The sequence below is a fragment of the Lissotriton helveticus genome, chromosome 5_1 (genome assembly GCF_964261635.1).
Source record: "Lissotriton helveticus chromosome 5_1, aLisHel1.1, whole genome shotgun sequence".
Classification (NCBI taxonomy): domain Eukaryota; kingdom Metazoa; phylum Chordata; class Amphibia; order Caudata; family Salamandridae; genus Lissotriton; species Lissotriton helveticus.
The window spans coordinates 2,123,873,810-2,123,888,626 of NC_136065.1; positions in this window are offsets into that span (position 1 = coordinate 2,123,873,810).

The window sequence follows — 14,817 nt, forward strand, 5'->3', positions numbered from 1 at the left end:
AAGGGTCACAGCGCCTCGGACTGGACACATGAATGACCCCGCCCTCAGACTTGCGTGTGCAGCAAGGGTCACAGCGCCTCGGACTGGACACATGAATGACCCCACCCTCAGACTTGCGTGTGCGGCAAGGGTCAGAGCGCCTCGAACTGGACACATGAATGACCCCACCCTCAGACTTTCGTGTGTGGCAAGGGTCACAGTGCCTCAGACTGGAAACATGAATGACCCCGCCCACAGACTTGCATGTGTGGCAAGGGTCACAGCGCCTCAGACTGGACACATGAATGACCACGCCCTCAGACTTTCGTGTGCGGCAAGGGTCACAGCGCCTCAGACTGGACACATGAATGACCCCGCCCTCAGACTTGCTTGTGTGGCAAGGGTCACAGCGCCTCGGACTGGACACATGAATGACCACGCCCTCAGACTTGCATGTGCGGCAAGGGTCACAGACAGCGCTCAGACTGGATTCATGAACGAGCCCTCAGACTTGCGTGTGCGGCAAGGGTCACAGCGCTCAGACTGGATAGATGACCGAGCCCTCTGACTTGCGTGTGTGGGAAGGGTCCCAGCCCTCACACTGGATACATGACCAAGGCTCCAGAATTGCGTGTGAGGAAAGGGACACAGACAGCGCTCAGACTGGACACATGACCGAGCCCGCAGACTTGCGTGTGCGGCGAGGGTCACAGACAGCGCTCAGACTGGAAACATGACCGAGCCCCCAGACTTGCGTGTCTAGCAAGGGTCACAGCGCTCAGACTGGAAACATGACCGAGCCCTCAGACGTGCGTGTGTGGCAAGGGTCACAGCGCTCAGACTGGAAAGATGACCGAGCCCTCAGACTTGCGTGTGTGGCAAGGGTAACAGACAGCGCTCATACTGGAAACATGACCGAGCCCTCAGACTTGAGTGTGCGGCAAGGGGCACAGACAGCGCTCAGACTGGCTACATGACCGAGCCCTCAGACTTGCGTGTGCGGCGAGGGTCACAGCGCTCAGACTGGATACATGACCGAGCCCTCAGACTTGCGTGTGTGGCAAACGTCTCAGCGCTCAGACTGGATACATGACCGAGCCCTCAGACTTGCATGTGCGGCAAGGGTCACAGCCCTCAGACTGGATACATGACCGAGCCCCCAGACTTGCGTGTGCGGCAAGGGCCACAGACAGCGCTCACACTGGATATATAACCGAGCCCCCAGACCTGCGTGTGCAGCAAGGGTCACAGACAGAGCTCAGACTGGAAACATGACCGAGCCCTCAGACTTGCCTGTGCGGCAAGGGTCCCAGCGCCTCTGACTGGACACATGAATGGCCCTGCCCTCAGACTTGCGTGTGTGGCAAGGGTCACAGCGTCTCGGACTGGACACATGAATGACCCCGCCCTCAGACGTGCGTGTGCGGCAAGGGTCACAGCACATCAGACTGGACACATGAATAACCACGCCCTCAGACTTGCGTGTACAGCAAGGGTCACAGCGCCTCAGACTGGACACATGAATGACCCCGCCCTCAGACTTGCATGTGTGGCAAGGGTCACAGCGCCTCAGACTGGACACATGAATGACCACGCCCTCAGACTTGGTTGTGCGGCAAGGGTCACAGCGCCTCGGACTGGACACATGAATGACCCCGCCCTCAGACTTGCATATGCGGCAAGGGTCACAGCGCCTCAGACTGGACACATGAATGACCCCACCCTCAGACTTGCATGTGCGGCAAGGGTCACAGCGCCTCGGACTGGACACATGAGTGAAACCGCCCTCAGACTTGCATGTGCGGCAAGGGTCACAGTGCCTCGGACTGGACACATGAATGACCCCGCCCTCAGACTTGCGTGTGCAGCAAGGGTCACAGTGCCTCGGACTGGACACATGAATTACCCCACCCTCAGACTTTTGTGTGTGGCAAGGGTCACAGTGCCTCAGACTGGACACATGAATGACCCCGCCCTCAGACTTGCATGTGCGGCAAGGGTCACAGCGCCTCAGACTGGACACATGAATGACCCCGCCCTCAGACTTGCGTGTTCGGCAAGGGTCACAGCACATCAGACTGGACACATGAATGACCATGCCCTCAGACTTGCGTGTGAAGCAAGGGTCACAGCACCTCAGACTGGACACATGAATGACCCCGCCCTCAGACTTGCATGTGTGGCAAGGGTCACAGCGCCTCAGACTGGACACATGAATGACCACGCCCTCAGACTTGGTTGTGCGGCAAGGGTCACAGCGCCTCGGACTGGACACATGAATGACCCCGCCCTCAGACTTGCATGTGTGGCAAGGGTCACAGCGCCTCAGACTGGACACATGAATGACCACGCCCTCAGACTTGCATGTGTGGCAAGGGTCACAGCGCCTCAGACTGGACACATGAATGACCACGCCCTCAGACTTGGTTGTGCGGCAAGGGTCACAGCGCCTCGGACTGGACACATGAATGACCCCGCCCTCAGACTTGCATGTGCGGCAAGGGTCACAGTGCCTCGGACTGGACACAAGAATGACCCTGGCCTCAAACTTACGTGTGCGGCAAGGGTCACAGCGCCTCAGACTGGACACATTTATGACCCAGCCCTCAGACTCGCGTGTGCGGCAATGGTCACAGAGCCACAGACTGGACACATGAATGACCCCGCCCTCAGACTTGCGTGTGCGGCAAGGGTCACAGCGCCTCAGACTGGACACATAAATGACCCCGCCCTCAGACTTGCATGTGCGGCAAGGGTCACAGCGCCTCAGACTGGACACATGAATGACCCGCCCTCAGACTTGCGTGTGTGGCAAGAATCACAGCACCTCGGACTGGACACATGTCTGACCCCGCCCTCAGACTTGCGTGTGCGGCAAGGGTCACAGCGCCTCAGACTGGACACATGAATGACCCAGCCCTCAAACATGCCTGTGCGGCAAGGGTCGCAGCTCCTCAGACTGGACACATGAATGACCCAGCCTCAGACTAGCGTGTGCGGCAGGGGTCACAGACAGCGCTCAGACTGGATACATGACCGAGCCCTCAGACTTGCGTGTGCAGCAAGGGTCACAGACAGCGCTCACACTGGATACATGACCAAGCCCTCAGACTTGCGTGTGCGGCAAGGGTCACATCACTCAGACTGGATACATGACCGAGCCCTCAGACTTGCATGTGCGGCAAGGGTCACATCGCTTAGACTGGCTACATGACCGAGCCCTCAGACTTGCGTGTGTGGCAAGGGTCGCAACCAGCGCTCAGACTGGATACATGACCGAGCCGCCAAACTTGCATGTGCGGCAAGGGCCACAGACAGCGCTCAGACTGGAAAGATGACCAAGCCCCCAGACTTGCGTGTGCAGCAAGGGCAACAAACAGCCCTCAGACTGGATACATGACCGAGCCCCCAGACTTGTGTGTGTGGCAAGGGCCACAGACAGCGCTCAGACTGGATACATGACCAAGCCCCCAGACTTGCGTGTGCGGAAAGGGCCAAAGACAGCGCTCAGACTGGATACATGACCGAGCCCACAGACTTGCGTGCGTGGCAAGGGTCACAGCGCTCAGACTGGAAACATGACCGAGCCCCCAGACTTGCGTGTGTGGCAAGGGTCACAGCACCTCAGACTGGACACATGAATGATCCCGCCCTCAGACTTGCGTGTGTGGCAAGGGTCACAGACAGCGCTCAGACTGGAAACATGAGAGAGCCCTCAGACTTGCCTATGTGGAAAGTGTCACAGACGGCGCTCAGACTGGATACATGACCGAGCCCACAGACTTGCGTGCGTGGCAAGGGTCACAGCGCTCAGACTGGAAACATGACCGAGCCCCCAGACTTGCGTGTGTGGCAAGGGTCACAGCACCTCAGACTGGACACATGAATGATCCCGCCCTTAGACTTGCGTGTGTGGCAAGGGTCACAGACAGCGCTCAGACTGGAAACATGAGAGAGCCCTCAGACTTGCCTATGTGGAAAGTGTCACAGACGGCGTTCAGACTGGATACATGACCGAGCCCCCAGACTTACGTGTGTGGCAAGGGCCACAGACAGCGCTCAGACTGGATACACGACCGAACCCCCAGACTTGCGTGTGTGGCAAGGGCCACAGACAGTGCTCAGACTGGACACATGAATGACCCAGCCCTCAGACTTGCCTGTGCGGCAAGGGTCACAGACAGCGCTCACACTGGACACATGAATGACCCAGCCCTCAGTCTTGCCAGTGTGGCAAGGGTCACAGACAGTGCTCAGACTAGACACAAGAATGACCCGGCCCACAGACTTGCCTGTGTGGCAAGGGTCACAGACAGCTCTCAGACTGGACACATGAATGATCCAGCCCTCAGACTTGCCGATGCAGGAAGGGTCACAGACAGCGCTCAGACTGGACACATGAATGACCCAGCCCTCAGACTTGCCTGCGCTGAAAGGGTCACAGACAGCGCTCAGACTGGACACATGAATGACCCAGCCCTCAGTCTTTCCTGTGCGGCAAGGGTCACAGACAGCGCTCAGAATGGACACATGAATGATCCAGCCCTCAGACTTGCCTGTGCGGCAAGAGTCACAGACAGCACTCAGACTGGACACATGAATGACCCATCCCTCAGACTTGCCTGTGCGGCAAGGGTCACAGACTGCTCTCAGACTGGACACATGAATGACCCAGCCCTCAGACGTGCCTGTGCGGCAATTGTCACTGACCCTGCCCTCAGACTTGCGTGTGCGGCAAGGGTCACAGCGCCTCAAACTGGACACAAGAATGACTCCACCCTCAGACTTGCGTGTGCGGCAAGGGTAACAGCACCTCGGACTGGACACATGAATGACACCGCCCTCAGACTTGCGTGTGCGGCAAGGGTCACAGTGCCTCAGACAGCTGGACACATGAATGACCCCGCCCTCAGACTTGCGTGTGTGGTAAGGGTCACAGCGCCTCGGACTGGACACATGAATGACCCCGCCCTCAGACTTGCGTGTGTGGCAAGGGTCACAGCTCCTAGGACTGGACACATGAATGACCCCGCACTCAGACTTGCGTGTGCGGCAAGAGTCACAGTACCTCGGACTGGACACATGAAAGACTCCGCCCTCAGACTTGCGTGTGTGGCAAGGGTCACAGCACCTCAGACTGGACACATGTATGACCCCACCCTCAGACTTGCGTGTGCGGCAAGGGTCACAGACAGCGCTCAGACTGGATACATGACCAAGCCCTCAGACTTGCGTGTGCGGCAACGGTCTCAGCGCTCAGACTGGATACATGACTGAGCCCTCAGACTTGCGTGTGCGGCAAGGGTCACAGCCCTCAGACTGGATACATGACCGAGCCCCCAGACTTGCGTGTGCGACAAAGGCCACAGACAGCGCTCAGACTAGATACATGACCAAGCCCCCAGACTTGCGTGTGCAGCAAGGGTCACAGACAGCGCTCAGACTGGAAACATGACCGAGCCCTCAGACTTGCGTGTGCGGCAAGGGTAACATCGCCTCGGACTGGACACATGAATGAACACGTCCTCAGACTTGCGTGTGTGGCAAGGGTCACAGTGCCTCGGACTGGACCTATGAATGACCCCGCCCTCAGACTTGCGTATGCGGCAAGGGTCACAGCACCACGGACTGGACACATGAATGACACCGCCCTCAGACTTGCGTGTGTGGCAAGGGTCACAGCACCTCGGACTGGACACATGAATGACCCCGCCCTCAGACTTGGTTGTGCGGCAAGGGTCACAGCGCCTCAGACTAGACACATGAATGACCACGTCCTCAGACTTGCGTGTGTGGCAAGGGTCACAGTGCCTCGGACTGGACACATGAATGACGCCGCCCTAAGACTTGCGTGTGTGGCAAGGATCACAGCGCCTCGGACTGGACACATGAATGACCCCGCCCTCAGACTTGGTTGTGCGGCAAGGGTCACAGCGCCTCGGACTGGACACATGAATGACCCGCCCTCAGACTTGCGTGTGTGGCAAGGATCACAGCACCCCGGACTGGACACATGAATGACCCCGCCCTCAGACTTGCGTGTGCGTCAAGGGTCACAGCGCCTCGGACTGGACACATGAATGACCCGCCCTCAGACTTGCGTGTGTGGCAAGGATCACAGCACCTCGGACTGGACACATGAATGACCCCGCCCTCAGACTTGCGTGTGCGTCAAGGATCACAGCGCCTCGGACTGGACACATGAATGACCCCGCCCTCAGATTTGCATGTGCAGCAAGGGTCACAGCACCATGGACTGGACACATGAATGACGCCGCCCTAAGACTTGCGTGTGTGGCAAGGATCACAGCGCCTCGGACTGGACACATGAATGACCCCGCCCTCAGACTTGGTTGTGCGGCAAGGGTCACAGCGCCTCGGACTGGACACATGAATGATCCGCCCTCAGACTTGCGTGTGTGGCAAGGATCACAGCACCTCGGACTGGACACATGAATGACCCCGCCCTCAGACTTGCCTGTGCGGCAAGGGTCACAGACTGCTCTCAGACTGGACACATGAATGACCCAGCCCTCAGACGTGCCTGTGCGGCAATTGTCACTGACCCTGCCCTCAGACTTGCGTGTGCGGCAAGGGTCACAGCGCCTCAAACTGGACACAAGAATGACTCCACCCTCAGACTTGCGTGTGCGGCAAGGGTAACAGCACCTCGGACTGGACACATGAATGACACCGCCCTCAGACTTGCGTGTGCGGCAAGGGTCACAGTGCCTCAGACAGCTGGACACATGAATGACCCCGCCCTCAGACTTGCGTGTGTGGTAAGGGTCACAGCGCCTCGGACTGGACACATGAATGACCCCGCCCTCAGACTTGCGTGTGTGGCAAGGGTCACAGCTCCTAGGACTGGACACATGAATGACCCCGCACTCAGACTTGCGTGTGCGGCAAGAGTCACAGTACCTCGGACTGGACACATGAAAGACTCCGCCCTCAGACTTGCGTGTGTGGCAAGGGTCACAGCACCTCAGACTGGACACATGTATGACCCCACCCTCAGACTTGCGTGTGCGGCAAGGGTCACAGACAGCGCTCAGACTGGATACATGACCAAGCCCTCAGACTTGCGTGTGCGGCAACGGTCTCAGCGCTCAGACTGGATACATGACTGAGCCCTCAGACTTGCGTGTGCGGCAAGGGTCACAGCCCTCAGACTGGATACATGACCGAGCCCCCAGACTTGCGTGTGCGACAAAGGCCACAGACAGCGCTCAGACTAGATACATGACCAAGCCCCCAGACTTGCGTGTGCAGCAAGGGTCACAGACAGCGCTCAGACTGGAAACATGACCGAGCCCTCAGACTTGCGTGTGCGGCAAGGGTAACATCGCCTCGGACTGGACACATGAATGAACACGTCCTCAGACTTGCGTGTGTGGCAAGGGTCACAGTGCCTCGGACTGGACCTATGAATGACCCCGCCCTAAGACTTGCGTATGCGGCAAGGGTCACAGCACCACGGACTGGACACATGAATGACACCGCCCTCAGACTTGTGTGTGTGGCAAGGGTCACAGCACCTCGGACTGGACACATGAATGACCCCGCCCTCAGACTTGGTTGTGCGGCAAGGGTCACAGCGCCTCAGACTAGACACATGAATGACCACGTCCTCAGACTTGCGTGTGTGGCAAGGGTCACAGTGCCTCGGACTGGACACATGAATGACGCCGCCCTAAGACTTGCGTGTGTGGCAAGGATCACAGCGCCTCGGACTGGACACATGAATGACCCCGCCCTCAGACTTGGTTGTGCGGCAAGGGTCACAGCGCCTCGGACTGGACACATGAATGACCCGCCCTCAGACTTGCGTGTGTGGCAAGGATCACAGCACCCCGGACTGGACACATGAATGACCCCGCCCTCAGACTTGCGTGTGCGTCAAGGGTCACAGCGCCTCGGACTGGACACATGAATGACCCGCCCTCAGACTTGCGTGTGTGGCAAGGATCACAGCACCTCGGACTGGACACATGAATGACCCCGCCCTCAGACTTGCGTGTGCGTCAAGGATCACAGCGCCTCGGACTGGACACATGAATGACCCCGCCCTCAGATTTGCATGTGCGGCAAGGGTCACAGCACCATGGACTGGACACATGAATGACGCCGCCCTAAGACTTGCGTGTGTGGCAAGGATCACAGCGCCTCGGACTGGACACATGAATGACCCCGCCCTCAGACTTGGTTGTGCGGCAAGGGTCACAGCGCCTCGGACTGGACACATGAATGACCCGCCCTCAGACTTGCGTGTGTGGCAAGGATCACAGCACCTCGGACTGGACACATGAATGACCCCGCCCTCAGACTTGCGTGTGTGGCAAGGGTCACAGACAGCGCTCAGACTGGAAACATGGCCGAGAACTCAGACTTGCGTGTGGGGCAAGGGTCACAGACGGCGCTCAGACTGGATACATGACCGAGCCCCCAGAAATGCGTGTGTGGCAAGGGCCATAGACAGTGCTCAGACTGGATACATGACCGAGCCCCCAGACTTGCGTGTGTGGCAGGGGCCACAGACAGCACTCAGACTGGACACATGAATGACCCAGCCTTCAGACTTGCCTGTGTGGCAAGGGTCACAGACAGCGCTCAGACTTGACACATGAATGACCGAGCCCTCAGACTTGCCTGTGCGGCAAGGGTCACAGACAGCGCTCAGACTGGACACATGAATGACCCAGCCCTCAGACTTGCCTGTGCGGCAAGGGTCACAGACAGTGCTGAGACTGGACAAATGAATGATCCAGCCCTCAGACTTGCCTGTGTGGCAAGGGTCACAGACAGCGCTCAGACTGGACACATGAATTACCCAGCCCTCAGACTTGCCTGTGCGGCAAGGGTCACAGACAGTGCTGAGACTGGACACATGAATGACCCAGCCCTCAGACTTGCCTAATCAGCAAAGGTCACTGACAGTGCTCAGACTGGACACATGAATGACCCAGCCCTCAGAATTGCCTGTGTGGCAAGGGTCACAGACAGTGCTCAGACTGGACACATGAATGTCCCGGTCCTCAGACTTGCCTGTGCGGCAAGGGTCACAGACAGCGCTCACACTTGATACATGACCGAGCCCTCAGACTTGCGTGTGCGGCAAGGGTCACATCGCTTAGACTGGCTACATGACCGAGCCCTCAGACTTGCGTGTGTGGCAAGGGTCACAACAAGCGCTCAGACGGGATACATGACCGAGCTTCCAGACTTGCATGTGCGGCAAGGGCCACAGACAGCGCTCAGACTGGATACATGACCGAGCCCCCAGACTTGCGTGTGCGGCAACTGCCACAAACAGCGCTCAGACTGGATACATGACCGAGCCCCCAGACTTGCGTGTGTGGCAAGGGCCAAAGACAGCGCTCAGACTGGATACATGACCGAGCCCCCAGACTTGCGTGTGCGGCAAGGGCCACAGACAGCGCTCAGACTGGATACATGACCGAGCCCTCAGACTTGCGTGTGTGGCAAGGGTCACAGCGCTCAGACTGGAAACATGACTGAGCCCTCAGACTTGCGTGTGTGGCAAGGTTCACAGCACCTCAGACTGGACACATGAATGATCCCGCCCTCAGACTTGCGTGTGTGGCAAGGGTCACAGACAGCGCTCAGACTGGAAACATGACCGAGCCCCCAGACTTGTGTGTGTGGCAAGGGCCACAGACAGCGCTCAGACTGGATACACGACCGAACCCCCAGACTTGCATGTGTGGCAAGGGTCACAGAGAGTGCTCAGACTGCACACATGAATGACCCAGCCCTCAGACTTGCCTGTGCGGCAAGGGTCACAGACAGTGCTCAGACTGGACACATGAATGACCCAGCCCTGAGACTTGCCTGTGTGGCAAGGGTCACAGACAGTGCTCAAACTAGACACATGAATGACCCGGCCCACAGACTTGCCTGTGTGGCAAGGGTCACAGACAGCTCTCAGACTGGACACATGAATGACCCAGCCCACTGACTTGCCTGTGTGGCAAGGGTCACAGACAGCTCTCAGACTAGACACATGAATGATCCAGCCCTCAGACTTGCCGGTGCAGCAAGGGTCACAGACAGCGCTCAGACTGGACACATGATTGACCCAGCCCTCAGACTTGCTTGTGCGGAAAGGGTCACAGACGGCGTTCAGACTGGATACATGACCGAGCCCCCAGACTTGTGTGTGGCAATGGCCACAGACAGCGCTCAGACTGGATACACGACCGAACCCCCAGACTTGCGTGTGTGGCAAGGGCCACAGACAGCGCTCAGACTGGACACATGAATGACCCAGCCCTCAGACTTGCCTGTGCGGCAAGAGTCACAGACAGCACTCAGACTGGACACATGAATGACCCAGCCCTCAGACTTGCCTGTGCGGCAAGCAACACTGACCCTTCCCTCAGACTTGCGTGTGCGGAAAGGGTAACAGCACCTCGGACTGGACACTTAAATTACACCACCCTCAGACTTGCATGTGCGGCAAGGGTCACAGTGCTCAGACTGGATACATGACCGAGCCCTCAGACTTGCATGTGCGGCAAGGGCCTCAGACAGCGCTCAGACTGGATACATGACCGAGCCCTCAGACTTGCGTGTGTGGCAAGGGTCACAGCGCTCAGACTGGAAAAATGACAGAGCCCTCAGACTTGCGTGTGTGGCACGGGTCACTGCGCTCAGACTGGAAAAATGACCGAGCCCTCAGACTTGCATGTGTGGCAAGGGGCACAGACAGCGCTCGGACTGGAAACATGACCGAGAACTCAGGCTTGCGTGTGTGGCAAGGATCACAGACGGCGCTCAGACTGTATACATGACCGAGCCCCCAGAAATGCGTGTGTGGCAAGGGCCACAGACAGTGCTCAGACTGGATACATGACCGAGCCCCCAGACTTGCGTGTGTGGCAAGGGCCACAGACAGTGCTCAGACTGGACACATGAATGACCCAGCCTTCAGACTTGCCTGTGTGGCAAGGGTCACGGACAGCGCTCACACTGGATACATGACCGAGCCCTCAGACTTGCGTGTGTGCGGCAAGGGTCACATCGCTTAAACTGGCTACATGACTGAGCCCTCAGACTTGCGTGTGTGGCAAGGGTCACAACCAGCGCTCAGACGGGATACATGACCGAGCCGCCAGACTTGCATGTGCGGCAAGGGCCACAAACAGCGCTCAGACTGGATACATGACCGAGCCCCCAGACTTGCGTGTGCGGCAAGGGCCGAAGACAGCGCTCAGACTGGATACATGACCTAGCCCTCAGACTTGCGTGTGTGGCAAGGGTCACAGCGCTCAGACTGGAAACATGACCGAGCCCTCAGACTTGCGTGTGTGGCAAGGGTCACAGCACCTCAGACTGGACACATGAATGAGCCCGCCCTCAGACTTGCGTGTGTGGCAAGGGTCACAGACAGCGCTCAGACTGGAAACATGAAAGAGCCCTCAGACTTGCGTATGTGGCAAGGGTCACGGACGGCATTCAGACTGGATACATGACCGAGCCCCCAGACTTGTGTGTGTGGCAAGGGCCACAGACAGCGCTCAGACTGGATACACGACCGAACCCCGAGACTTGCGTGTGTGGCAAGGGCCACAGACAGTGCTCAGACTGGACAAATGAATGACCCAGCCCTCGGACTTGCCTGTGCAGCAAGGGTCACAGACAGCGCTCAGACTGGACACATGAATGACCCAGCCCTGAGACTTGCCTGTGTGGCAAGGGTCACAGACAGCTCTCAGACTGGACACATAAATGATCCAGCCCTCAGACTTGCCTGTGCAGCAAGGGTCACAGACAGCGCTCAGACTGGATACACGACCGAACCCCCAGACTTGCGTGTGTGCAAGGTCCACAGACAGCGCTCAGACTGGACACATAAATGATCCAGCCCTCAGACTTGCCTGTGCGGCAAGGGTCACTGACCCTTCCCTCAGACTTGCGTGTGCAGCAAGGGTCACAGCGCCTCGGACTGGACACATGAATGAAACCACCCTCAGACTTCCGTGTGCGGCAAGGGTAACAGCACCTCGGACTGGACACATAAATGACACCGCCCTCAGACTTGCATGTGCGGCAAGGGTCACAGCACCTCGGACTGGACACATGAATGACCCCGCCCTCAGACTTGCGTGTGTGGTAAGGGTCACAGCGCCTCAGACTGGACACATGAATGACCCCGCCCTTAGACTTGGTTTTGCGGCAAGGGTCACAGCGCCTCGGACTGGACACATGAATGACCCGCCCTCAGACTTGCGTGTGTGGCAAGGGTCACAGCGCCTTGGACTGGACACATAAATGACCCCGCCCTCAGACTTGCGTGTGCGGCAAGAGTCACAGCGCCCTGGACTGGACACATGTATGACCCCGCCCTCAGACTTGCGTGTGCGGCAAGGGTCACAGACAGCACTCAGACTGGATACATGACCGAGCCCTCAGACTTGCGTGTGCGGCAAGGGTCACAGCGCTCAGACTGGATACATGACCAAGCCCTCAGACTTGCGTGTGCGGCAACAGTCTCAGCGATCAGACTGGATACATGACCGAGCCCTCAGACTTGCGTGTGCGGCAAGGGTCACAGCCCTCATACTGGATACATGACCGAGCCCCCAGACTTGCGTGTGCGGCAAAGGCCACAGACAGCGCTCAGACTGGATACATGACCCAGGCCTCAGACTTGCCTGTGCGGCAAGGGTCACAGACTGCGCTCAGACTGGACACATGAATGACCCAGCCCTCAGACTTACATGTGCGGCAAGGGTCACAGTGCCTCGGACTGGACACATGAATGACCCCGCCCTCAGACTTGGTTTGGCGGCAAGGGTCACAGCGCCTCGGACTGGACACAGGAATGACCCGCCCTCAGACTTGCGTGTGTGGCAAGGGTCACAGTGCCTCGGACTGGACACATAAATGACCCCGCCCTCAGACTTGGTTTTGCGGCAAGGGTCACAGCGCCTCGGACTGGACACATGAATGACCCGCCCTCAGACTTGCGTGTGTGGCAAGGGTCACAGTGCCTCGGACTGGACACATAAATGACCCCGCCCTCAGACTTGAGTGTGCAGCAAGAGTCACAGCGCCTCGGACTGGACACATGAATGACTCTGCCCTCAGACTTGTGTGTGCGGCAAGGGTCACAGCGCCTCAGACTGGACACATGTATGACCCCGCCCTCAGACTTGCGTGTGCGGCAAGGGTCACAGACAGCGCTCAGACTGGATACATGACCGAGCCCTAAGACTTGCGTGTGCGGCAACGGTCTCAGCGCTCAGACTGGATACATGACCGAGCCCTGAGACTTGTGTGTGCGGCAAGGGTCACGGCCCTCAGACTGGATACATGACCGAGCCCCCAGACTTGCGTGTGCGGCAAGGGCCACAGACAGTGCTCAGACTGGATACATGACCAAACCCCCAGACTTGCGTGTGCAGCAAGGGTCACAGACAGCACTCAGTCTGGAAACATGACCGAGCCCTCAGATTTGCGTGTGCGGCAAGGGTCACAGCACCTCGGACTGGACACATGAATGACCACGTCCTCAGACTTGCTTGTGTGGCAAGGGTCACAGTGCCTCAGACTGGACACATGAATGACCCCGCCCTCAGACTTGCATGTGCGACAAGGGTCACAGCGCCATGGACTGGACACATGAATGACCCCGCCCTCAGACTTGCGTGTGTGGCAAGGGTCACAGCGCCTCGGACTGGACACATGAATGACTCCGCACTCAGACTTGGTTGTGCGGCAAGGGTCACAGCGCCTCGGACTGGACACATGAATGACCCGCCCTCAGATTTGCGTGTGTGGCAAGGGTCACAGCCAGGCTAAAGAACAAGTTCATAATCAACTTGTGTACCTGGGCACAAGCATATGCTGAAACACAGCTCCAAATTTTTTCCAAAACGCTGTTTTACTCAGTTTCATTCAAAAAATAGTTCTTTATTTAATTATCTTTGTTGAACAGCGACATTCAAATGTTGCATCACATATGATATCCAACCAAACGAATTGCTTGTTGCAAATTTCACAAATATTTGTAAACATGGCCTCCCATGGCCTCCCGATGCATTTCGGCGCTACACTGCGCCTTTGTCAAGGGATCTGTAATTTAAATGTCCATAATTAATACTACATCCTCAGCCAACAACACAAACTACCTCTCGCTACATAACGAGTTAACTAAACTTACTACTTATACATGTTACGAAAAGCACATGTGTTTAACCAACGGTTAATTTAATCATAGCAAATGCAAGCATTAACTGTGTCCCAGAAAACTAGATTGTAACCTTTCTTCTATGTAATCACCACCCTCAGGGGGATAACCCTACAAAACAACAATCCATATTCGTAAGCTAATGGCTATAAAATAGTGGATACCGCCCCAAGTCTCTAGAACTGTTCTATTTGCGAAGCTCCCTGCTGCTCTGCGGGAGGCACAGGGGGTTGTCGTCCCGTGTTTTAAACTATCCGCCCAAAATTACTCGCGAACATTTCCTTACGCGCACGCTGCTTTCCTTACAGTATAATACCTAGGGCTTCTCATGACAAGGTGGCTTACCGGAGTGGGTGTATCACCGCTCACAGGAGACTGCTACGCATGGACGCTAGCATCGTGGCGCGGCAAATGACCTCTGGCGGAAGTCGGTGAACAAAGTTATTCTCGCGGTTCTAGCGCTATGCATCCTGGAACTTGTATGCTAATCGTGGTGTTCTACCTTATTTTTGCAGTGAAAACCAATAAAACAAAGCACATCACACGTTACAGTAACAAGGAAAACAGTTACAGTTATAAATAACAGAGAAATTCCACCCTCTCATTAAGACCAAACGGCT